Source organism: Camellia sinensis, chromosome 11 (assembly GCF_055761805.1).
Source record: "Camellia sinensis isolate YWXY chromosome 11, ASM5576180v1, whole genome shotgun sequence".
In the NCBI taxonomy this organism is placed as follows: domain Eukaryota; kingdom Viridiplantae; phylum Streptophyta; class Magnoliopsida; order Ericales; family Theaceae; genus Camellia; species Camellia sinensis.
Window position 1 is genome coordinate 108,387,065 of NC_138971.1, and position 24,546 is coordinate 108,411,610.

Genomic DNA, 24,546 nt, shown 5'->3' on the forward strand with positions numbered 1-24,546 from the left:
AATAAATCATTCGAAATATAAATCTATGTTAAACTACTCCTAAGATAAGAAAAATGACAAGAAATATTGAAATCAATTGTCTTTGATTATGAATTCTGGGTCCATTACAATGTAGCCATGAATGACTATTTATAGACAAATATTTGTAGGAAAAAACTTCCAGCAATAACTACCTAATAACCACCTAAAACTACCCATTCTTCCATCTTCATTCCCATAATGCCACATAACCCTCAATGCCTTTATAACTTCTCATAACCTCCAAATGAGTAGGAGGATGCCACATGTCCTGCAATTATATAAATAATAAATAATAATAAAAATTGCAGATTTATGGTGCTAACAACCTCCACTTCCTGAGTTTTTTTCAAATATTCAAAAAAAAAAACTATTTAAAGAATTAACCCACTTTTCAAATTATTTGGGAAACTAACCTACTTTTTGAAATCGCATTTTAAAAATGTGATTTTGAAATTGAAATTACAATTTCAACATGCAATTTTACCTTAAAATCACAGGTTGAAAATGCAATTTATGATGATATGGTGAAATCGCATTTTCAACATGCAATTTCAAGGTGAAATTGCATGTTGAAAATACAATTTTAATTTTAAAATCGCATTTTCAAAATGCGATTTCAAAAATAGATTAATTTTGTAAATAGTTTGAAAAGTAGGTTAATTCTCTAAATAAATTTTTTTTTTAGAATATTAAAAAAAAAAAAACTCCCACTTCCTTATTATTAATAGTATATTCGATCCTTCTTTTTTTTATTAATTTTCTAACTTTCAGCCTTACTAAGAAAAATATACATATATATATATATATGTACGTGGTTATATATTAAAACGTGGGCAGCAAGCTCACTGTCATGACTAGGGATGTACAAATGGCCCAAGTCCCGTGGGCAGTCCGAAACCCGAGGTGGACCCGGTCCGTTTTGCCCCTGTTAAGCTCAAGCCCAGCCCAGTACCTTGGGCTTGGGCCTTCCATTTGGGGCTCGGCCCGGCCCAGCTCAACCATCAAACCCTCTCTCCGCCAATGATCAAATTTTAAAAAATAAAAATAAAAAACAACTTACAGTAGTTAAATAATTAAAAAATAAAAAATAAAATAAATAAAAAGATTAATCTTATAAAAATAAAATAATTAAATAAATAAAAAGATTGATCTTATAAAAATAAAATAATAAAAAGATTGATCTTATAAAAATTAAAAAAATAAATTAATTAAATAAAAATTAATATAATTAAATAAATAACATTAATAATTTAAAAATAAAACAAAAATTAATAATAATTTATTAAATTAAAATCAAATTGTAATTGTTTGATGGAAAAGGATGATGTATCCCGCTAGTGCGCCACTACGCCCTGCCATACTGTGGCTGGTAGTGGCAGTGCACAGTCTGTGTGTGGCTGGCCTTCATTTTTTATTTTTTTAAATTTCTTACTTCATTGTTTGATAGGAAAGTGTACCTAATGTGAAACAAAAAAAATATATATATATATATATATATATATATAATAAGTTGGAAGGTAATATTGGGCTCGTGAGGCTCACCACGAGTCCCGTTTTGATAATCCGAACCGTTGAATGTATAAAACTCTTCCATTACTATATGCCTGGAAAAAATCACGTTAATCAGATATCGCTAACTATATGATCAAATCAGTTTGGTATAAAAATGTATGGTATTATAGTTAATGGATGACAAAAAAAAACTAATTCGATCAGATAGTTATAGATATCCGATCAACGTGATTTTTTACAAGCATATAATACTCGACAATATATAATAATTAATATATGGGCATAAATAAGAATTAATAATGTGTTAAGAATTAACAATATATAAGAATTAACAATTAATTTAAATAATGTGTAAATTCAATTAGTAAAAAATAATAATTAATTTATGTACATAAATAATTAATGAAAAAAATGAGTAGTTAATAAATTTAATTAAACTAATTAATGTTACCGACTGGCGAATGAGATATAGAAATTTTCTTCTTCTGCTAAAAGTTTCTTGTTGCACAATTACAATAGCCACTTAGGGATGACACTTCAAAATTAATTGAGAGTTGAGAGAGATTGAGAGAGTTTAAGAGAGAGAGAGAAAGATTTGTTGTGAAATTTATTTTGAAAACTGAAATATATTTATAGTAATTTAAATTATAACCGTTTGAATTATAACCGTTTTATATGTATCCTTTTAAGTTGTAGGAGATGCAAATTTGCAATGCAACGGCTCAAAATTTAGGTTAGGCTGGTACTATAATAGTAGGTAGGGGCTGTATGATGGCATGGCACTGGCAACAAAGTTTTAGGAAATGGTTGCCTCATTTTCGGGCAACCATTTGGACGGTGCTCTTTGGCCAGTGTGGCCATCACGGGTCCCGTTTTGCTAATCGGAACCGTTCAATATGTACAAATCGTCGAGTATTATATATTTATAAAAAATCACGTTGATCGGATATTTATAACTATCTGATCGGATTAGTTTTTTTTGTCAACCATTAACTATAAGACCATGCATTTTTATACCAAACTGATTTGATCATGTAGTTAGCGATATCCGATTAACGTGATTTTTTACAAGCATATAGTAATGGAAGAGTTCTACACATTCAACGGTTTGGATTATCAAAATCGGACTCGTGGTGAGCCCCCACGGGCCCAATATTACCTTCCAACTTAGTAAATATATATATATATATATATATATTTTCTTTTCACGTTAGGTACACTTTCCCATCAAACAATGAAGTAAGAAATTTAAAAAAATAAAAAATGAAGGCCAGCCACACACAGACTGTGAATTGCAGCTGCCAGCCACAGTGTGGCAGGACATGGTGGCACACTGGCATGATATATCATCATTTTCCATCAAACAATTATTAATTTGATTTTAATTTAATAAATTATCATTAATTTTTGTTTTATTTTTAAATTATTAATGTTATTTACTTAATTATATTAATTTTTATTTAATTATTTAATTATTTTATTTTTATAAGATCAATCTTTTTATTTATTTAATTATTTTATTTTTATAAGATTAATCTTTTTATTTATTTTATTTTTTATTTTTTTTAATTATTGAACTATTATAAGTCGTTTTTTATTTTTATTTTTTGAAATTTGGTCATTGGTGGAGAGAGGGTTTGATGGTTGAGCCGCGCCGGGCTGCCTGCAGGGCCTAAAATTTTTTGGGCTGGGCCGGGTCGGGCCAGACCCTAAATGGAAGGCCCAAGCCTAAGGTACTGGGTTGGGCTTGGGTCCGGGCTTAATCGGGCCAAAACGGGCCTGGACCACCTCGGGCTTTGGGCCGCCCACGGGCCTCAAGCCATTTCTACATCCCTAGTGGACGAGTGCTGAGTGATTACAAGAGTAGGCTTTCACCCGATTGAGGCATTGATGATATCTAGGGATCATATGCACGCGCTTACAAGAAGACAAAATTTTAATGAAAATGAGCGAATTCAATATGATTTAGATGACATATCATTGGGCAACGCGATTGAAATGTCTGTCTCCTCCGATGATTGATCAACAATTTATTTTTTACTATTTCTTTTACTATTTCATTTCACTTTGTTTTTGTTTTTGTTTTTGTTTTGTATTAGATTATTGAGGTGCAATATAATGCAAATGATTGGTAAGCTAGTAGGTGCCAACCTAGTTGGGATGTACTTAACCTATAGTGATACAATTGCTATACCATCATCAGTAATCTACTCTTAATTTATTTAATAATATCAATTTTTGTAATATTTTATTTGATTTTGAAATAAAAATTATTCATTCAATAAATGTTATATAAATAATTTAATATTGTAATATTGAAAGTTTCAATTTCATATATATAAAATTATTCATTTCGAAAGAAAAAAAATTATATGATTGCATACATTTTTAATTATAAGTTCACAGTTAAAGAAACATAAGTCATATATAATTAAATTTAAATATCATCATAAAACATTATATAATCAAACAAAATATCTCATTAATCGTAATTAAAATACTCTAGTATAATTTTTTTTTTTTAATTTCTAATATTAAAAAAAAAAGCCCAACTAAGCCTAGGCCCGACCTTAGGCCCTTTTAGAAGTGGGCTTGGGCCCACTTTTTGACTCAAGGCCCGGCCCGGCCCACTAAAAAACCGCAAGCCCACAAAGTCCGAATGGACCGGGCTGGACCGGACCATTATTACACCCTTAATCATGACCTAATAAAAAAAAAAGAGGAGCTCACTGTCATGACCATGCCCGTCGCATTCACCATCCCCATTCCCATCCCCATCCCCATCCCCATCCCCATCCCAATTCCATTCTATATTTATATATATTAAAACGTGGGCAGCAAGCTCACTGCCATACGTTCAAAGAAAAAAAAAAAAAAAAACAAAGATCACTGCCATGACCATGCCCATCACATTCCTTTGTCTCTTCTTTTATTTTCTTTTCATTTTTTTTTTTTGTTCTTTTTTTATTTGTTACTTTTCCTTCCAGTTACCTATAAATTGAGAAAAAATGTTTGAGACTCCTTTTGAGATGATCCCTATCCTCTGAAAGTGATTTTAACCCTCCATATATATATAAAATTTACTCATATATGTGTCAAATTCATATCATAAGTGATTCAGATTTGTGGGAGTCTCACGTTTCAACGTGTAATTGTACTAAATTGAGAGCCCAAATCTGACTTCCCCATCTTCTGCTTCAGCTCCATTTCATACCCCTCTCTCTCTCTCTCTCTCTCTCTCTCTCTTAAATTGTTCTCATTCTCCCTTATATTGTTATAATATAAATTTTGAATTTAATTTGAAAATATTTAAGTATTTTGGGAAGATAGTTAAAAATTATTTTTTAATTTTTTTGTGAAAGAGAAGTTAGTTAAAAGTTGGGAAATAACTTTTACCCCACTTCCCAAAATGAGATAGTTAGCAATTTAATTTAAGAGGAGAGTTGCAAATTTTATTAAACCTTACCTATATTATGCTTTAGAGTTTTAATTAGGGGTGCAACTCGGACAGATTCAGACGGATTGAGATGTTATCCAAATCTAACTCAAGTTATGCTAACAGTTGCTCTGACCTGTCTAAGCCCAAATTGTAACTCGAGATTGTTTGTCCAAGCCGAACCTGAATTAAACCCAAATTACCTAAGTTGCCCGAATTATACATAAAATATTTCAATTTTATTTTTTTCGTTCAACTAAGTTAATTAATTTGTCAAAATTAAACTATTTTCTTCTTTTTTATAAAATCATTAATAATATCAAAACAAAAAAATTATACAATATAAGAAAAATGTCGTTATGGTAGTATTTGAAATTTATGAGTAAGGAAAAAAAAAAGAGTAAGATTTTATATTGTGTTACTTATGTATATAATATATATTAAATATGATCTAATGATTTAAATTGCTTTCATATTATCCAATGGCTAATAATTTATATATATATATATATTTAATATTTTTATATATTTATATATAATTCGGATTTTGGATTGTTCTGATTATTTGATGTCTTCGCCTAAGCCCATCTAAATTTAATTCGGGCTTATCTAAACTCATACCAAATTAAAAAATATTTTGTTTAAACCCTAAAAAAATTCCGGCTGAGCTCGGATTGAGCCTGCTAAAATTGCACCCCTAGTTTTAATCTACCATTTTTAAAATCAATGGTGAAATATTAGATGATTAAAGTATTGGTGATAGAGGAAATTGTTTTGAAGTAATTTTAGTGGTATACAATATGCTTCGTCTAAATCTCTTCGCAAAGAGTTTTATTTTAATTACTTTCAATTTGTACTTCGTTTGTTATATTGGTCATTTGATAAATTTTGTGAAATCATTCTATGTTGATACATTTGATTATTCTATTCAATTGATTAAATTCTGTAAAGTTCTTCTATATTGAAATGTTGATTTGGTTGACTAAATGACGTGAAAATCCTCCGTACATAGATCAAGTGGACCTTGCTAATAAGTAACACCAATATGCCCGGATAAGCGGTTGTGCTTGGATAAGGTGAGTGAGGTCGGTCACTGGTCATGTACTGAGTATGATTGAATATTTAGTCATGGGAAAGTTATCATACGTTAAATTGATTTGTTTATATAATTTGATAAATTGTTTGATTATCGAATCGAATCATTTGTGCGATGTTGTAAATTTGTTGGATCCTTGTCATTTTATTCTCTATCCGAAAATTGTTATTCTTGTCGTATTGTATACTTGTCGAGTAAATTTATTTTTTAAGTGCGAAACAAATTTAGTGGCGATTGGGGTTAAAGCATTTAAAGGGATTATTAAGTAAGATACTTTGGACCTACCAATTTATATTATTTTTTGGAGACAATTATATAAATTATATTTTGAAGACATCTGTGTAAATTATCTTTTGAGATGATTTGTACATTTGAAGTTATTAGTTATCTGAAATTATAAATTTCAGGTTTATTTAATTTATTGCGGGCCTGGAATTTGCGACATTACGATCGTTGTATCCATCAATATTGCTCCACCGTCGTTCAATACAACTCACTCTACCGTTAACCAACATTTACTACCGTTCGCACATCTCTAATTTAGATGTAGTTGATCCCATTGTTTGCTTCATATCTCTCTCTCTCTTTCTTTCTCTCTCCAATACCATCCATCTACTATCGATCTTGTTGGTTTATATGTTATTGATTGATAAAGATTTGATTATGTTATTTAAGTTGTGTTTTTTTATTTTTTCAAGTTCATTGATTTTAGATTTTTGCTAGAATTTAGTCAGTGAATTTCATTGACTAGTGCAATTGCATTGGTTTCAATCAATGAAATTTCACTGACTCAGTTTCTAACTTGTGTAATTGTACTCCCTTCAATTAGTGAAATTTTGCCAAGTCTATCAATTTCTGATTGATGCCTATGATATTTCACTTGACTTGTACAATTACATTGGCGTCAACCAGTGAATTTTTTTAGAATTACGGACCTAACTATTACAATTGACTTTCAATTTTTTTTTTTATCTTTTAGAGTTCAAATAGTATTTTTCACTCATTTTGCACATTAAAATTTCACTGTGCAGAGTCAAAGAAATTTCACTATATATACAGTAAAATTTTACTAATTTAATATAAAAAAAAATTTGAAATTTGTTATTTTGGAACCTTCAATTTGCACTTTTTAGTAATAAATTTAGAATTAAGCACCTAATTTTTGCAATCAACAATCAATTTTAGATTTTCTAGTGTAAAAAAAAATACATTTTACTAACTTTGCACATCGAAATTTCTCTTAGTGAAATTTCACTCTGAAATCAAAGAAATTAAACATGAAATAATCATTTCTGTTTTTGCTTTGTTGTTTTTCAACTCTAGATACAGAACCCAAATCATTAAAGATTGTTCCCAACCTATTTCCAGTAGCAACCTTGTTCCTCCAATATCTTCCAGTCAAGCCAAAAGAGAGGGCCTTAGAAAGGGAAAAGAGAGAAAAAAATTGAATAATGAATAGATTAAAAAAGTAAACAGAAGAGAGCCCCAATATTCTAATGTTAACAACAATAACATGTACAAGCTATGACTGCAAAACTTGTCCCCATCCTAGCTTAAAATATTTAGGCTAACCCATCATGATGACCATGGTCATCTCATGTTGCAGCACTGGGCTTTCCCTTCCTGTTGCAATTTGTTCCACATGCATATCATCTGTCTTGGAGATTGATAATGCGCTGTATAATAATTGTCGATGCAACCAGACTGACAGAATTTCCCGCTGTGCGCATACTCAACTGGCTCTGGCATGGAACTGTTAAACTGCTCTACCCACATGCCCATGCTCACATCTTCCATCTTGAACAACTGTACCATGACAAATAAATAAACATCAATAACATCATACAATTGCCTTCAGCGAATCACAATCCCCAAAACACACATTGGTGGACAGAGAATGGGAGAACATACTGTCAACTTGTGTTTTTCAAAGTCGGATACAATGTAACGTGCAATGTCATATGACACTATGTAACCAAGCCCATTTTACCGAATCAGGATTCTCTCCTTGCAGCCTCCATCCTTGCGTCCGTCCTTGCAAGCCTTCGGGTCTACTTTTAGACCCAATTTTGATAATCCGAACCGTTCATATTTTATGATTTATTCAGTATATCATACCTGTAAAAAATCAAGTTGATCGGATATCAGAAAGTATGTGTTCGAAAAATTGAACTAAAAATTATTTTTTAAATAATTTAATAAACAGTTTTCCAAACACATACTTTCTGATATCCGATCAACTTGATTTTTTACAGGTATGATATACTGAATAAATCATAAAATATGAACGGTTCGGATTATTAAAATTGGGCCTAAAAGTAGACCCGAAGGCCTGCAAGGACGGGCGCAAGTACCAGGCTGCAAGGAGAGAACCTTGGCTCCATTTTACCACAAAATGACATAATACACCATAAACATTCATTGCGTTTATTCTAAAAAATCATAAATTTCTTACAATATACATCATGAAAATGATGCACACTGAAAATTCTCTTAAATAATATACTAATTGGTTTAATTTGACTCATTAACCCTATACTTCTAGCCAAACGTATTAAAATGTTAATTAAGCTCTCTTTTTTTTTTTTGATTTATAAGTCAGTTTATTAATTTTTTGACTTATTTAAGTCACATCATCTCTCTATTTTTTACATATTTTTTCATAACAAGTAAAAAAAATCAACTTATTTAGCACTTTTCAAAACAACTCTTAGGCACTGTTTGACATGTGCAATTTTACCACATTATCTTATTTGGATCACAATCATCTCATTTGAGTTGTATCACATCTCAATCACATCACTTTAAATTCAATCCATATTTACTTTTTTTCGTAAAAAATTTGAAAGTATATTAATTTAGCACATGTCAAACATCCTCTTAATCTTAAATAATTTACTAATTGATTTAATTTGATTACTTTACATTCACAGTTAAACTTATTAGAATTCAAAAATAACGTTAAATAATAGATTAATAAATTTGATTTGACTAGTTCACCCTGGCAATTATACTTTTTAAAATTTACACAAAAAAAATGGTTGAAAGTTTTAATTTTAGAGTTCTAAGAGGAACTTTAATGATAAGACTCACTGTGTCATAAGATCTTTATATATTTTTTTTTTATGTCTCATCACTATAGTTCAAATTAAAATTTTAATTTTAAAACTCTTAATTACTGCTCTAAAATTTAGAAGTGATTATAATCATTGTACTAATTGGTTTTGACTAGTTTACACTCTGATTTCTAACAATGAGTGAAGCTTGGGGTTCATCTAGATTTTTCTGGGCTTGGCGCATCCCCTTAAAATCAAAGAAAAATTGAGTTACTCTTCCTGAGGCTTCAGTTGAAACTGCATAGCTTGTTTGACAAAATTGTTACCAGCTGATGTCTCAAAATGGAAAAATAAAATAAAATAAAATAAAATAAAATAAAAAAATAAATTGTTTCTATTAGGCTTCCTTCCAGTTCGTGATCGAATTTGAGAGTACTGTTGGACTTGTGAGGGCTTATTACGGATCTCGTTTTGATAGTCTGGACCGTGAATGTGTAGAACTCGTCGAGTACTATATGTTTATTAAAAATCACGTCGATCGGATATCGATAGGTACGCGATCAAATTAGTTTTGTATAAAAAAATAGACGGTGAAAAAATAAACGGTTGACTGAAATCTGATCCGATAAGATAGCTATCGATATCCGATTAATATGATTTTTTACAAGCATATAATACTTAATGAGTTCTACACATTGAATGATTCAAATTATTGAAATGAAACCCGTAGTGGACTCCCATGGATCTAACAGTATACAGACTCTAAAGAAGCCCAACCCTTTATAATTATTGGATTGAAATGAAAAATATGAATAAAAAACAAGTTTATTGAGTTTGGGTATTGTGAAACACCCTTCCGCACCGGGTTGGAGTTTTTACCTAAAGGTTAAACTTCTTTTCATACCTTATCATTTCATATTTTTTTATATATTTTTTTTATGAATTTTAGTTTGAATCTACATTGATGATTTAAATTGTCTATTTTGTAAGTCCTATAATGAAAGTCATTCATGCAAAAAAAAGTTATATTGGACAATTACAAAAAGGGGAACAATCACATTTTTATTTTATAAAATAAACAGTAAATATAATTAAATTTAAATCATACATTTTATAAAACAAAATGCACCGTAATAAAGGTAATTTTTGTAAATTTTTATAGAGATTACCTTCATTACGGTGCCTAAGAGATAAATAGTTCGGATCATTAATATAGATTTAAATTAAAACCCATAAAAAGAGTAAAAAAATATGGGGAGATAGAGTTATGAAAATAAGCTTATCCCTCTTAGGCTGGACTTTACATTGCTTAAAAAACAATTAGAAAAAATAGTGTTTACTTTTAAATTTTTTTTAAAAAAGACACTATATATATATTATACCATTATATCATATTATTTATATATTCCCTCCGTCTCAAAAAATACGAGTCCCTTATTTTATTTTTTATTATTTCAAAATATTAGTCTATTTTCAAAAACTAAGGACTAAAATAATATAAATATTTTATTTTGTCATTCTTTTAAATTCATTAACAACACAAAAAGTATAATTATGACAATTGATATTTTTCAAAAATGTAATATCAAAGGATAATTTTGAAAAATTAATTTTTTTAAAGTGTAATAATTGTATTACAAAAAAAATTTAAATTTCTCAAAAAAAATTATTATTTTGAAACGGAGAGAGTATATATTATTAAAAACATTGTTATCTTTGTTTTTTGCCTTTCCATGTGACGCATTTTTCTTATTTATTTATTTTTTCCCAAAATAAAATTTTCTGTTTTTTTTTTTTAAACAAATGTCACAACAATATATCCTTATTTAAAATATTTCTATTTAATCTGTAAGTACTCATTATATTTTTTTTCTTTTATTCAAATATTCAATTTACTTAAATTAAATATTAAATATATTTCTTACTTTTACATCTACCTTATTTATATTTTAATTATTAATTTTATTGAGTTTCTTATTTAATATGAAATTTTTTATTACAAAAAATTTATATTTAATTTAACTTTATATACATGGATCTATGTATATATATAATTATATACAATATGTATGAATAGTTTAAAGGCTATTCGGCCCATAAATTCAAATTTGTATTTTTTTATTTGTCCAGAAGTCTTTTTTTTTTTTTTTTTTTTTTTTTTAAACTGATATTTGTCCAGAAGCCTACACACTGAAATACCGTGTGTCCATAAGAACTTGCCTATACAAAATGACCAAACTATCCATCCATTCATGCGTTTCTCCTCCATCTTTCTCTCTATCTGTTTAATTTTACTTTTCTCTCTCATCCTTATTTCACACACTCTCAAACCCATTTTCCTTCTCTATTTTCTCTCTAGCTCGCTCTTTCCAGAAACCAAATTGTTCCACCGCAGCACCTCCATGAGCTTGTCGACGACTTTGTAGAGCATGAACTTCAACTTCACTACCGCAGCACCAGCTCCGGCTCTTCCTTCGTCAGCCACCTCAGCCCCGCCGCTCCTACCCCCATCGTCGCCATATCGGTCTCCGATTTCAGATCATTCGCCCTTTCTTTCTCTCTCTCTCTCTCTCTCTCTCTCTCTCTCTCTACGCTTCATCTTCTCTTTCTCTTTTAGATCTGATGATGGAGCATCACCGTTCAGCGTCTCTCTTTCCCTCTCTGCAGCTCATCTCCCTTCTCTCTCTCACCGCCGCTCCACCACCGCCCAGATCTGATGTTGCTATCTTACGCTGGCGAGGTTCAGACAAGGATACACAAAGTGGAGTTCAGGGACTAACCTGTGACAGCGGCGCTAGGCGGAGACGACGGCGTCGCCAAAGAGAAACTAGTTCGCGTCACCAATGGCGTATCGTTCCTCGGCCTCGCTATCGTGAACCGGCTCTTAATTTGTGGCTACTCTGTCTGAATCATTGTCACTAACAAGGTGATTTATACTCTGTTTGGTCATTGAGAAAAGTTCGCAAAATGCCGAAAAAATTGGGATTTGCAGTATTGGACTGTCTAAAAATCAATTGCTACTGATACTACTTTGATGTTCATCTTATTTCTTTCTCTCAAATCGATTTGAAGATGTTCACCTTAGTTCTTTTTGTTTTTTGGTTTGAACGACTTTATTATTGTTGTTGTTGAAACTTGCTGTTGTTGTTGTTGATAATGATGATGATGAAACATATAGCAACAAATAGAGAGAGAGAGAGAGAGAGATTGAACAGATAAAAAAAATTAGATTCATCATTGTTGTATTGAATGGATTAAAAAAAAAATTACATTCACTTTGTGTAATATTTGAATAGATAATAATACTTTGTGAATTTTTGTATAATATTTGAGTGTTGGTGGTGGATAATTCTAACATAGAGAAAAATTAGTTTGGGAATTTCAAACAGATAGGAAAAATGGGCTTCTACCGATAAGAAATTGTTATTTTAACAGATAAGAAAAATTGAACAAATAGATAGCATTCAGGAAAAAAGTAAACAGATAGATAGAATTTAAGAGCAAAAAATTGAACAGATAGTAATAAAATTTGAACAGATTAAAAAAATTTAAACAGATAGTCAATAAAAAGTTAAACATATAAAAAAAGTCAATAGGTAAAATTGAAAATAACATGTCCTTCAGCACTTCTAACCAAATTATTTCACAAAGTGTGGACCTTTCACCAATAAAAAAATATCCATTAGAACTAATGTCTTACTCTCCTTAGATTGGATTTATCATCAATTTTTTCTAATTTAAAAAGATATTAATGAAAAATCAATATGCTACATAACTACTGTATATATTTCTTTCTTAATCCAACAACAACATGCTTATATTTAATTTTTTTAAAAAATGTATAAGTTTCATTTTTTACATATTATTTATTTTTCAAATGAATAAAAAAAGTTAAATAATTAGAATTTCTCTCTAATTTTTTTCTTGCATTGTTCTCTCTCTCATCAATTTACAGTGCCTCTCTCTCTCTAACCAACAATTTCAAATCCATGGCATTCACGAAGCCACCATAACTGTATCAACCATCACCTCTACTACTACTACAATTACTACGAAATGCCTTATTTTTTAAGTATTAAATATTTGGGTAAATTATAAACACATCCTCTAAAATTTATTTAAATTATAAATTACTCCTTGCTGTTCTAAAAATTACATTATGCCCCCTTATGGTTTCTAATTTCATAACAAACAAGTCATTTTATTAATAAATTATCAAATTAATAAACAGTTTTTAATAATGTTAAAATTTTATTTCAATTAATAATTCAAATAATTTTATTATTATATAGGTAAACAGTTAGAAATTTCACTTTTTTAATTAATTTTGTTTAATAAAAAAATTCTCACAGGGAGGTGTTTATAATTTTTCAAATCACAGGGGCAATTTGTATTTTAAATAAATCTCAAAAAATGTATTTATAATTTACCCTAAATATTTTGATGAGAGTGATATTTGTATTTTAATTTTATTAGGTGGTATTTTGGTGATAGAATATTAAATTAAAACTTAGCATACTTCCTTTGTTTATATCTTTTTACCTCCACTTCTTGAGTTTTTTTTTTCAAATATTTAAAAAAAAAAAAAAAAAAACTGTTTAGAGAGTTGACCCACTTTTCAAACTATTTGGAAAACTAACATACTTTTTAAAATCATATTTTAAAAATGTGATTTTGAAATTAAAATTGCATTTTCAACATGCAATTTTATCTTGAAATCACAGGTTAAAAATACAATTTATGATGAAATAGTGAAATCACATGTTCAACCTGCGATTTCAAAAATAGATTAATTTTTCAAATAATTAATAGTATATTCGATCCTTGTTTTTTTTATTAGTTTCCTAACTTTCATCCTTACTTAGCAAATATATATAATAGCAAATAGTTAACCTACGTATGGCCCACGATTTGGTTTTTCTGCATCGTTTGTGAGCTGTTATTATTCTGGGCCATACGTTATACAAGAACATGGTTTTTTGAAATAGCACCTGTTCATGTTGACCCATGTCACGGTCAACATACTACCCCTATAAAATAAAATCGACGTGATGCATTTAATTGTAACGCCCTCAAATTAATAACATTAACCCCATCAATTTAGACATGCATTGATACAAAGAAACCAATCATCTTTCCATTAATTAGAGTAGTTCTTACAAAAGTATTACATGTTAACAATAAAAGCAAATGCCCTACGGGCATACAGCTTTCCAAGTTAACACTTGATTACAAAGAGAAGAGTACTCACACAATACATAATAAGCCCTTGGCTTGAATTTACATGTAATACATCAAAAGAAAGCAAATAACAAAAGCGGTCTGTCTGCCTCTAGCCTCCCAAGCTATGTCCTTGGAGGTGGCATGCTACCTGTACTTGAAAATGATGTCCCATAAAGGGTGAGCCACAGCCCAGTAGAAATACACTAAACTAGCCATGAACAATGACTAAAAGATTAGCAGTTGATAGATGGTCAATACAGATACATCCGCATATATCACATTTCGATTTCATGACATTAAGTCCATGCTACATTTCATTTCCCATGTCTTTTCCAACTTTAAGTTTGAAAACAAGGCTCAACACCTAGCCAAATAACTTAATGAGATTTAGACTCATCTTTAAAACACTTTCAAAATTCATGAGGGATACACATTTTAATACTGTATCAATAACACATAAACCATTCCCACACTTTGCGAAAGATACACATTTCGGTGCTGTATCAACATAACATAGAATCACTTCTATACCTTACAATTGACATCAATATACATTTTAGTGCTATATCAAATCAATTCAAACACTTCCATAATCAACACTTGATACACATTGTAGCACTGTATCAATGTCACACAAAATCCAGTTTAGAGGTCCATCCCCTATCTTCCCCTAAACCGTGGAGTACATCCCCTATCTCCTCCGACACAACACATGTATATAAACATAGATCATATACAATCAATCAATACATAGAATTTATGTATCATTCCAGTTGCTATATTCAATAGCATACTCAATCGATTAGTTTTAGTTTGCCTAATCATCATGCAGTGTCTACAACAATCAAGACTATCCTCCACCGATAGCCCAAAACAGTTATTTCTATACTGAAAATAAATGCAACAAATGGATATATAATCAACATTTCAACTAGGTGAGCGATGAACGAGTCTAACTACACCCTTTAATCTCATCCACATCTAATTCCAACATTCTCAATTTAATTCCTCTTTTCTTCAAATTAATTATACCAATTAATTTATCAATGTAATTAGAGCATTTCCCATAATTACCATCACATATAGCGATCCCGGTTGTCCCTTTACTGTTCTGTTGTATTCCGGACTCGGTTCCGTGATGTTGATGGGAGTATACCTTGCTGTCATCGTTTAATTCCATTTGTTTGAGTTTTAGGATGTGTTGGGCTTGTTTCGAGCAAGTGGGTTGAACATTGGTCTAACATCTTGTTGCCAAGTTTTTGGTCGTCCCGCTCGAGCGGGTCTTGTTGCGCTCGAGCGGGTATTGCACATTCCCAGTTTTTCGTGTCCCTGCAAAACTTATGCAGGTGTGATTTTTACGCTCGAGCGAGTTTCTTTACGCTCGAGCGGTGGCGCTCGAGCGGGTAGTACCTTTGGGTGTAAGTTCTGGGAGGGAGAAATCTACGCTCGAGCGGACTGGATTTCGCGCTCGAGCGGATGTACTTTATTCTTGTGTCTTGGCACTCAAGTGGGCCTTATTGCGCTCGAGCGGACCTACTTTTTTGTTCTTGACGCTCGAGCGTTGTGTTCTCCGCTCGAGCGGGAATGTCGTATATCAGTTGGCAGCTGGGCATTTTAAAATCACTTTTTACATTCTCTCTCTCTCTCTCTTACTTTCTAAAAAGCTATTTTGAGAGCTCCTCTCTCTAGAAACTCCCTTCTCTCTAGGGTTTGATCTAGTTAGAGTGTCTCTCTATCCTCCGGCCTTTGTAAAAAGTGTGTTGATCGTCAAGGGCTTCGTTTTGATCCGAGAATCGTGGTGTTTGGAGCATTTTCACTTTCTTCTCCTTCCCCATTTGAGCTCTAACTTCGAGGTAGGGATATCCTACTCCTTCTCATGAGTTTTGTCTTTGAATTTTAGTATTTTGATGAGTTGGGGTTGTTGGGTAATTTTGAGAAAGTTTGGGCCTTTGTGAAATTTTACAAAAGTTGGGATTTTGTTTATATAAACGTATATGCATGTTTGGCATAGAGAAATGAGATCAATATTGGTCTATTGGTAAGGAAATGGAACCTTAGGGTTGTAATGTTAATTATGAGAAATGTTCTAATTACATTGATGAATTAATTGGTATAATTAATTTGAGAAAAAGAGGAATTAAGTTGAGAATATTGGAATTGAAAGTGTATGGGATTAAAGGGTGTAGTTAGATTTGTTTATCGCTCACCTAGTTGAAATGTTGATCATATATCCATTTGGTGCATTTATTTTCAGTATAGAAATAACTGCTTTGGGCTATCGGTGGAGGATAGTTTTGATTGTTGTAAACACTGCATGATGATTAGGCAAACTAAAACTAATCGATTGAGTATGCTATTAAATTTAGCAAGTGGAATGGTACATAAATTCTACGTATCGATTGATTGTATATGATCTATGTTTATATACATGTGTTGTGTGGGAGAAGATGGGGGATGTACTCCACGGTTTAGGGGGAGATAGGGGATGGACCTCTAAACCGGATTTCGTGTGACAGTGATACAGCACTACAATGTGTATTATTTGAGACTTATGGAAGTGTTTGGATTGATTTCATATAGCACTAAAATGTATATCGTTATCAATTGTAAAGTATAGAAGTGATTCTATGTTATGTTGATACAGTACTGAAATGTGTATCTTTCGCAAAGGGTGGGAATGGTTTATGTGTTATTGATACAGCATTCAAATGTGTATCCCTCATGAATTTTGAAAGTGTTTTAAAGATGAGTCTAAACCTCATGAAGTTATTTGGCTAGACGTTGAGCCTTGTTTTCAAAAATCAAAATTTGAAAGGACATGGGAAATGAAATGTAATATGGACTTAAAGTCATAAAATCGAATGTGATATAAGTGGATGTATCTGTGCTGACCATCTATCAATTGTTGATCTTTTAGTCATTGTTCATGGCTGGTTTAGTGTATTTCTACTGGGCTGTGGCTCACCCTTTATGGGACATCATTTTCAGGTACAGGTAGCATGCCACCTCCAAGGACGTAGCTTGGGAGGCTAAAGGCAGGCAGATTGTTTTGTTTACTTTCTTTTGATGTATTACATGTAAATTCAAGCCAAAGGCCTAATATGTATTGAGTTAGCACTCTTCTTTTTGTAACCAAGTGTTAACTTGGAAAGCTGTAAGCCCGTAGGGCACTTGCTTTTGTTGTTAACATGTAATACTTTTGTAAGAATTACTCTAATTAATAGAAAGATGGTTGATTTCTTTTATGTCAATGCATGTCTAAAGTGATGGGATTAAATGTTTTTTTTTTTAGGGCGTTACAACTTGGTATCAGAGCATACCGGGTTCGAATACTTTGGGTACGTGGGAAGTGATTAGGATCACAATGGGTTTGTCTCGCTTGATAGAGACTTAAATGTATTGTCATGTGCTATGTGCTTAATTGATAACATGCTTATGTGACTATGTGAGTATGGAATGTAGTTTCTAGGATGTTGATTGGATCCTTGGATTTCTGGGAGTCTTGTTGGAAAAGCACTTGATCAATGCTGTTTCTGGCCGGAACTCTAGTAACGCCTCAGGACTATCATTATCCGGAAATGAAATTCGTAAGTGCTTATGTGTTTATGTGCTTACGTGGAGTGAATTACAGTTGTCCATGTATTAGGACGCGAGTGTTTAGTTTTGGCACATTTATGAATGTGCTAACGTTCTTCGTTACCTTTATTAGGATGTCAGGACGAGGACGTGGTAGACGAGGCAGACGTGGTAGGCAGGAGATGCCTTTACCGGATGATATTTCGACACAGCAGGAGGGGGTTGGCCAGGCCAATGTGGCCGAGCCAGCAGGTCAGGAGGCTATGGGCGCTTTAGCCCGAGGGATAGCCGATGCTTTGAGGGAGTCTGTGGGTATTTTTCGAGCTGAGAATCCAGTTCAGGCTCCAGTCCAGGCCCAGGTTGTTGAGGCAGGGCCTTCCTTCTTAAAAAGGGAGTTCTTCCAGTCTAACCCAGACAAGTTTATTGGGGATCCAAAGGAGCCACTGAAGGCTGACGAATGGCTAGAGCAAATGAGTAAGACGTTTGAGATGCTTGGTATCGAGGATGGAGCGTTGAAAGTGACCTTGGCATCCTTCCAGCTAAAAAGGGGTGCGGGTCAGTGGTGGAAATACATGAGATGCCGTATTGCTGGCACGTGGGAGGCTTTTGTGGAGGCTTTTCAGGAGAAGTATTTGTCTCCAGCAGTCAGGGAGAAGCTGAGAGACCAGTTCTGTCAGCTTTTGCAATTGAGTTCTTCAGTAGCCGAGTATGAGGTTGCTTTCACTAGCTTGTCCAGGTTTGCACCTGAACTTGTGGCGTCCGAGGAACATCGCTGTGTTGAGTTCGAGAAGAGGTTGAGGCGCGGCCTCAAGATGAGGGTTGGAGGTTCGATGATCTGAGATTATGGGCGCTTGGTTGATGTTGTAGCCCATATGGAGATCATGATGCAGGAAGAGGATGGACAGAGAGGCTCCAAGAGGAGCCAAGATGGCCAGGGTGATGGCAGGAGGCAGAGGAGTGCTAACCCTCAGCAGTCTCAGGGGGGTGTTGCTAGATCGACCTTTCTGGTGCCGAGTACAAGCTCGGGAAGAGGTAATCAGGGGGAGTTCACCTGTTACAAGTGTGTTCAGTTGGGCCACAAGGCTTCAGTTTGCCCACTGAGGGGAGGAGGTCAGAGAGCTGCTTCATCTTCAGCTAGACCACAGAGCCAGAGTCAGGGCAGGGGTCAGCCCTTGTATTGTTATCAATGTGGTCAGCCTGGGCACCTGATGAGGTTTTGCCCACAGTTGAGTGCCACTTCGGGCGTGTCTGGTTCTAGGTAGACGCAGGGTTTTCAGCCAGCTCAGTCTGTGCAGGCCTCGAGGGCCAATCAGGGGGCTTCATCGTCCCAGTCTGTGCAGCAGTTGTATGCTCCAAGGGGTGAGCAGTTGGATTAGGGGCCTACTGGGCGCGTGTATGCTGTTACCGCACAGGATCTTGTGCCTTCTCCATCAGTAGTGAAAGGTACCTTTTTGTTTTGCAACTCGGTTGCTAGTGTATTGATTGATACGGGTGCATCTCATTCTTTTGTATCTACTGCATTTGCATCTGTTTTGGAATTGGAGTTGGCACAGTTAGCATCTCCTATATGTGTAGTATCGCCTGTTGGTGGTGAGTTGATCTTGAAACAAGGTGTCTGAGGTTATGATATAGAGGTCGCCGACCATAGGCTTCCTTTTCCTTTTGTTGTCATGCCCATGAAGGGTTTTGATGTTATTTTGGGTATGGACTGGCTATCGTCATACCGGGCTGTTATTGATTACTACCGCCAGAGGGTCACTGTTTGTACCTTGAGCGGGGAGTGTTTCCATTTCTTGGGGGATTGGGTTGGTAGTGTATTGCCACCGTTGTATGATCCGCGAGGGCGGAGTGAGCTTAGTGGTCTACTTGCTAGCTTTTTGAGTGGTGAGTGTGATGAGACCCAGATTGTATTGCCGAGGGTGGTTTGTGAGTATTTAGATGTTTTTCCCGAGGATCTCGTTAGTTTGCCACCTCACCGAGAGATAGAGTTCTCTATTGATATAATGCCCGGCACAGCGCCGATTTCTATGGCACCTTATCGTTTTGCCCCAGCCGAGTTGAGTGAGTTGAAGATTCAGCTCCAGGAATTGCTAGATAAGGGTTTTGTTCGCCCTAGTATTTCGCCGTGGGGAGCACCGGCCCTCTTTGCTAAAAAGAAAGATGGTGCCTTGAGATTGTGTATAGACTACAGGAAGTTGAATCGGGCTACGGTCAAGAATAAGTACCCTATGCCCCGTATAGATGATCTGTTCGACCAGTTGAAGGGTTCCTGTTGTTTCTCTAAGATAGACTTGAGATCGGGTTACCACCAGTTGAGGGTTAGGGAGGAAGATATTCCAAAGACGGCATTCCGTACGCGGTATGGCCACTATGAGTTTCTGGTGATGCCGTTTGGGCTCACTAATGCACCGGCAGTCTTTATGGATTTGATGAACCGGATCTTCCGGGAATTCTTAGACCGCTTTGTAGTCGTTTTCGTGGACGACATTCTTATCTATTCGCCTTCTGAGGAGGAACACGAGGAACACTTGAGCGTGGTGCTTGAATTGCTTAGAGCCCATAGGCTGTATGCCAAGTTTGGGAAGTGCGAGTTCTGGCTGGGAGAGGTCAAATTCTTAGGCCATGTGGTATCCGGTGAAGGGGTGTCTGTTGATACATCCAAGGTAGAGGCAGTGCAAGATTGGGCACAGCCTAAGAGCATTTTTGAGATCCGCAGTTTTTTGGGATTAGCTGGGTATTACCGTCGGTTTGTGAAAGATTTCTCCAGGCTAGCTTCGCCATTGACTAGATTGACGCGAAAATGGGTCAAGTTTGTGTGGAGTGAGATTTGCGAAAAGTCGTTCCAAGAGTTGAAGATTAGATTGACCACCGCTCCGATCCTGATGATTCCGGAGAGAGGGTTGGGTTATGCAGTTTATTGTGATGCCTCACGAGAGGGTTTGGGTTGTGTGTTGATGCAAGAGGGGAAAGTGGTAGCTTATGGCTCACGTTAGTTGAAAATACACGAGAAGAATTACCCTACACACGACCTAGAGTTAGCAGCAGTGATCTTTGTCTTGAAGATTTGGAGGCACTACATTTATGGTGAGAGGTTCGAGGTGTTCTCGGACCACAAGAGTTTGAAGTATCTGTTTACTCAGAGAGACTTGAATTTGAGGCAGAGGAGATGGATGGAGTTCATTGAGGACTACGATTTTGAGTTGCACTATAACCCGGGAAAGGCCAATGTTGTGGCCGATGCCCTTAGTAGAAAATCCATTAGTGATGTAGCCTGTATTGCCATCTGGGAATGAGAGATGTTGGGTGCACTTGGTGAGTTTGATTTGCGTCTGGGCGAATCTGTTGAGGCTGCGGCCTTGTTTTCTGTTGTTGCGCAGCCTACACTTGTGACTCGAGTGTTAGAGGCACAGAGAGGTGACCTTGAGGTAGAGTCCCTTCGAGAGAAGATCTCAAATGGGAAGGCTGAGAAGGGTTTGACGGTGTATCCCGACCAGAGTGTGAGATACCGAGACCGTTTATTTGTGCCAGAGTCTTGCCGAGAGGAAGTACTCTGAGAGTTCCATCATTCACGCCTTGCGGTGCATCCGGGAGGCACTAAGATGTATCGAGATTTGGGTCGCCAGTTTTGGTGGCGGTGTATGAAGAGAGATGTGGCTGTTTTCGTGTCTAAGTGCCTTACTTGCCAGCAAGTGAAGGCCGAGCCTCAGAGGCCAGCGGGTTTGTTGCAACCCTTGCCTATTGCCGAGTGGAAGTGGGAGTATGTCACTATGGACTTCGTTGTGGGTCTTCCGAGGACTCAGCGGGGTAGTGATGCCATTTGGGTGGTTGTAGACCGGTTGACTAAGTCGGCGCACTTCATTCCTATGCGCGTGCGAGATTCGGTAGATCATCTCGCTGACTTGTATATTCGGGACATAGTGAGATTGCACGGAGTCCCAGTGACGATCGTCTCAGATAGAGATCCTCGTTTTACTGCTAGGTTGTGGTAGAGTTTGCAGAGTGCCTTGGGCACTAGGTTGACCTTTAGTACGGCTTATCACCCTCAGACTGACGGGCAGTCCGAGCGTACTATTCAGATCCTTGAGGATATGCTTCGAGGTTGTGTCCTTGACTTTAGTGGGATGTGGGAGAGGCACTTGCCCTTGGTGGAGTTTGCCTACAACAACAGTTTTCAGTCTAGCATCGGTATGGCACCGTTTGAGGCCTTGTATGGCCGACCATGTAGGTCTCCAGTGTGTTGGGCCGAGGTGGCTGATGCACCTTTGTTGGGTCCGGAGTTGGTTAGGGAGACGACGGAGAAAGTTGAACTTATCCGTAGGAGGCTTGTTACAGCCCAGAGTCGCCAAAAGAGTTATGCCGACTGTAAGAGGAGGCCTTTGGCGTTTGAGGTAGGCGATTATGTCTTCTTGAAAATATCACCTAGGCGAGGTTTGATGAGGTTCGGGAAGAGTGGGAAGTTATCCCCTCGGTTTATCGGTCCCTTTGAGATCCTTGAGAGGATTGGGGAGGTCGCTTATCGTTTAGCTTTACCGCCGCAGCTGTCTAGAGTGCATAACGTGTTTCATGTGAGTATGCTTCGGAAGTATGAGCCAGATCCGTCCCATGTGTTAGATTGGACCGACTTGGAGGTAGATGAGGATGCCTCATATGAGGAGAGACCGGTTCGGGTCTTGGATAGGCGGGATCAAGTCCTGCGTGGCAAGACCATTCCTTTGGTGAAGGTTTTGTGGAAACATCACGGAGTGGAGGAAGCCACTTGGGAACGTGAGTTGGAAGTCCGCGAGAAATATACGGACTTGTTGGTTGATATGTGACCATGTATTGGAATTTTTGTAATATCGTTGAACTTTAAGAACATCATATGTGTCTTAAGTTGTAAAACATTGTGAATGTTTTGGTTAATGGAAGTTTGTTTTAACATTGCGTATGTTAAATGTGTTGTGGAAATGCAAGCATAATGATAATGTTACATGTATTATGGAATTGTGGAAAATGAGTTGAGATTGGTAAATTTCAAGGGAATGCATGTTGATAATGCAGGTTGTTATGAATAATGTGTTATGCCTCTTGAAAAGAGATGGGATTAACCGGTAATGGGTCGGGTTGTTTAATATTATGTTGTAATATTGTTGAGAATGGAGAAAACCCGTTTTTTTTGAAAAACTTGTGTTTAATTTCGGGGACGAAATTCTTTAAGGGGGGGAGGTTATAGCGATCCCGGTTGTCCCTTTACTGTTCTGTTGTATTCCGGACTCGGTTCCGTGATGTTGGTGGGAGTATACCTTGTTGTCATCCTTTAATTCCATTTGTTTGAGTTTTAGGATGTGTTGGGCTTGTTTCGAGCAGGTGGGTTGAACCTTGGTCTAACATCTTGTTGCCAAGTTTTTGGTCGTCTCGCTCGAGCGGGTCTTGTTGCGCTCGAGGGGGTTTCTTTACGCTCGAGCGGTGGCGCTCGAGCGGGTACTTTGGCGCTCGAGCAAGTAGTACCTTTGGGTGTAAGTTCTGGGAGGGAGAAATCTACGCTCGAGCGGACTGGATTTCGCGCTCGAGCGGATGTACTTTATTCTTGTGTCTTGGCACTCGAGCGGGCCTTATTGCGCTCGAGTGGACCTAGTTTTTTGTTCTTGACGCTCGAGCGTTGTGTTCTCCGCTCGAGCGGGAATGTCGTATATCAGTTGGCAGCTGGGCATTTTAAAATCATTTTTTACATTCTCTCTCTCTCTCTTACTTTCTAAAAAGCTATTTTGAGAGCTCCTCTCTCTAGAAACTCCCTTCTCTCTAGGGTTTGATCTAGTTAGAGTGTCTCTCTATCCTCCGGCTTTTGTAAAAAGTGTGTTGATCGTCAAGGGCTTCGTTTTGATCTGAGAATCGTGGTGTTTGGAGCATTTTCACTTTCTTCTCCTTCCCCATTTGAGCTCTAACTTCGAGGTAGGGATATCCTACTCCTTCTCATGAGTTTTTTCTTTGAATTTTAGTATTTTGATGAGTTGGGGTTGTTGGGTAATTTTGAGAAAGTTTGGGCCTTTGTGAAATTTTACAAAAGTTGGGGTTTTGTTTATATAAACGTATATGCATGTTTGGTATAGAGAAATGAGATCAATATTGGTCTATTGGTAAGGAAATGGAACCTTAGGGTTGTAATGTTAATTATGAGAAATGTTCTAATTACATTGATGAATTAATCGATATAATTAATTTGATGAAAAGAGGAATTAAGTTGAGAATATTAGAATTGAAAGTGTATGGGATTAAAGGGTGTAGTTAGATTCGTTTATCGCTCACCTAGTTGAAATGTTGATCATATATCCATTTGGTGCATTTATTTTCAGTATAGAAATAACTGCTTTGGGCTATCGGTGGAGGATAGTTTTGATTGTTGTAGACACTGCATGATGATTAGGCAAACTAAAACTAATCGATTGAGTATGCTATTAAATTTAGCAAGTGGAATGGTACATAAATTCTACGTATCGATTGATAGTATATGATCTATGTTTATATACATGTGTTGTGTGGGAGAAGATGAGGAATGTACTCCACGGTTTAGGGGGAGATAGGGAATGGACCTCTTAACCGGATTTCGTGTGACAGTGATACAACACTACAATGTGTATCAGGCTGCGAAT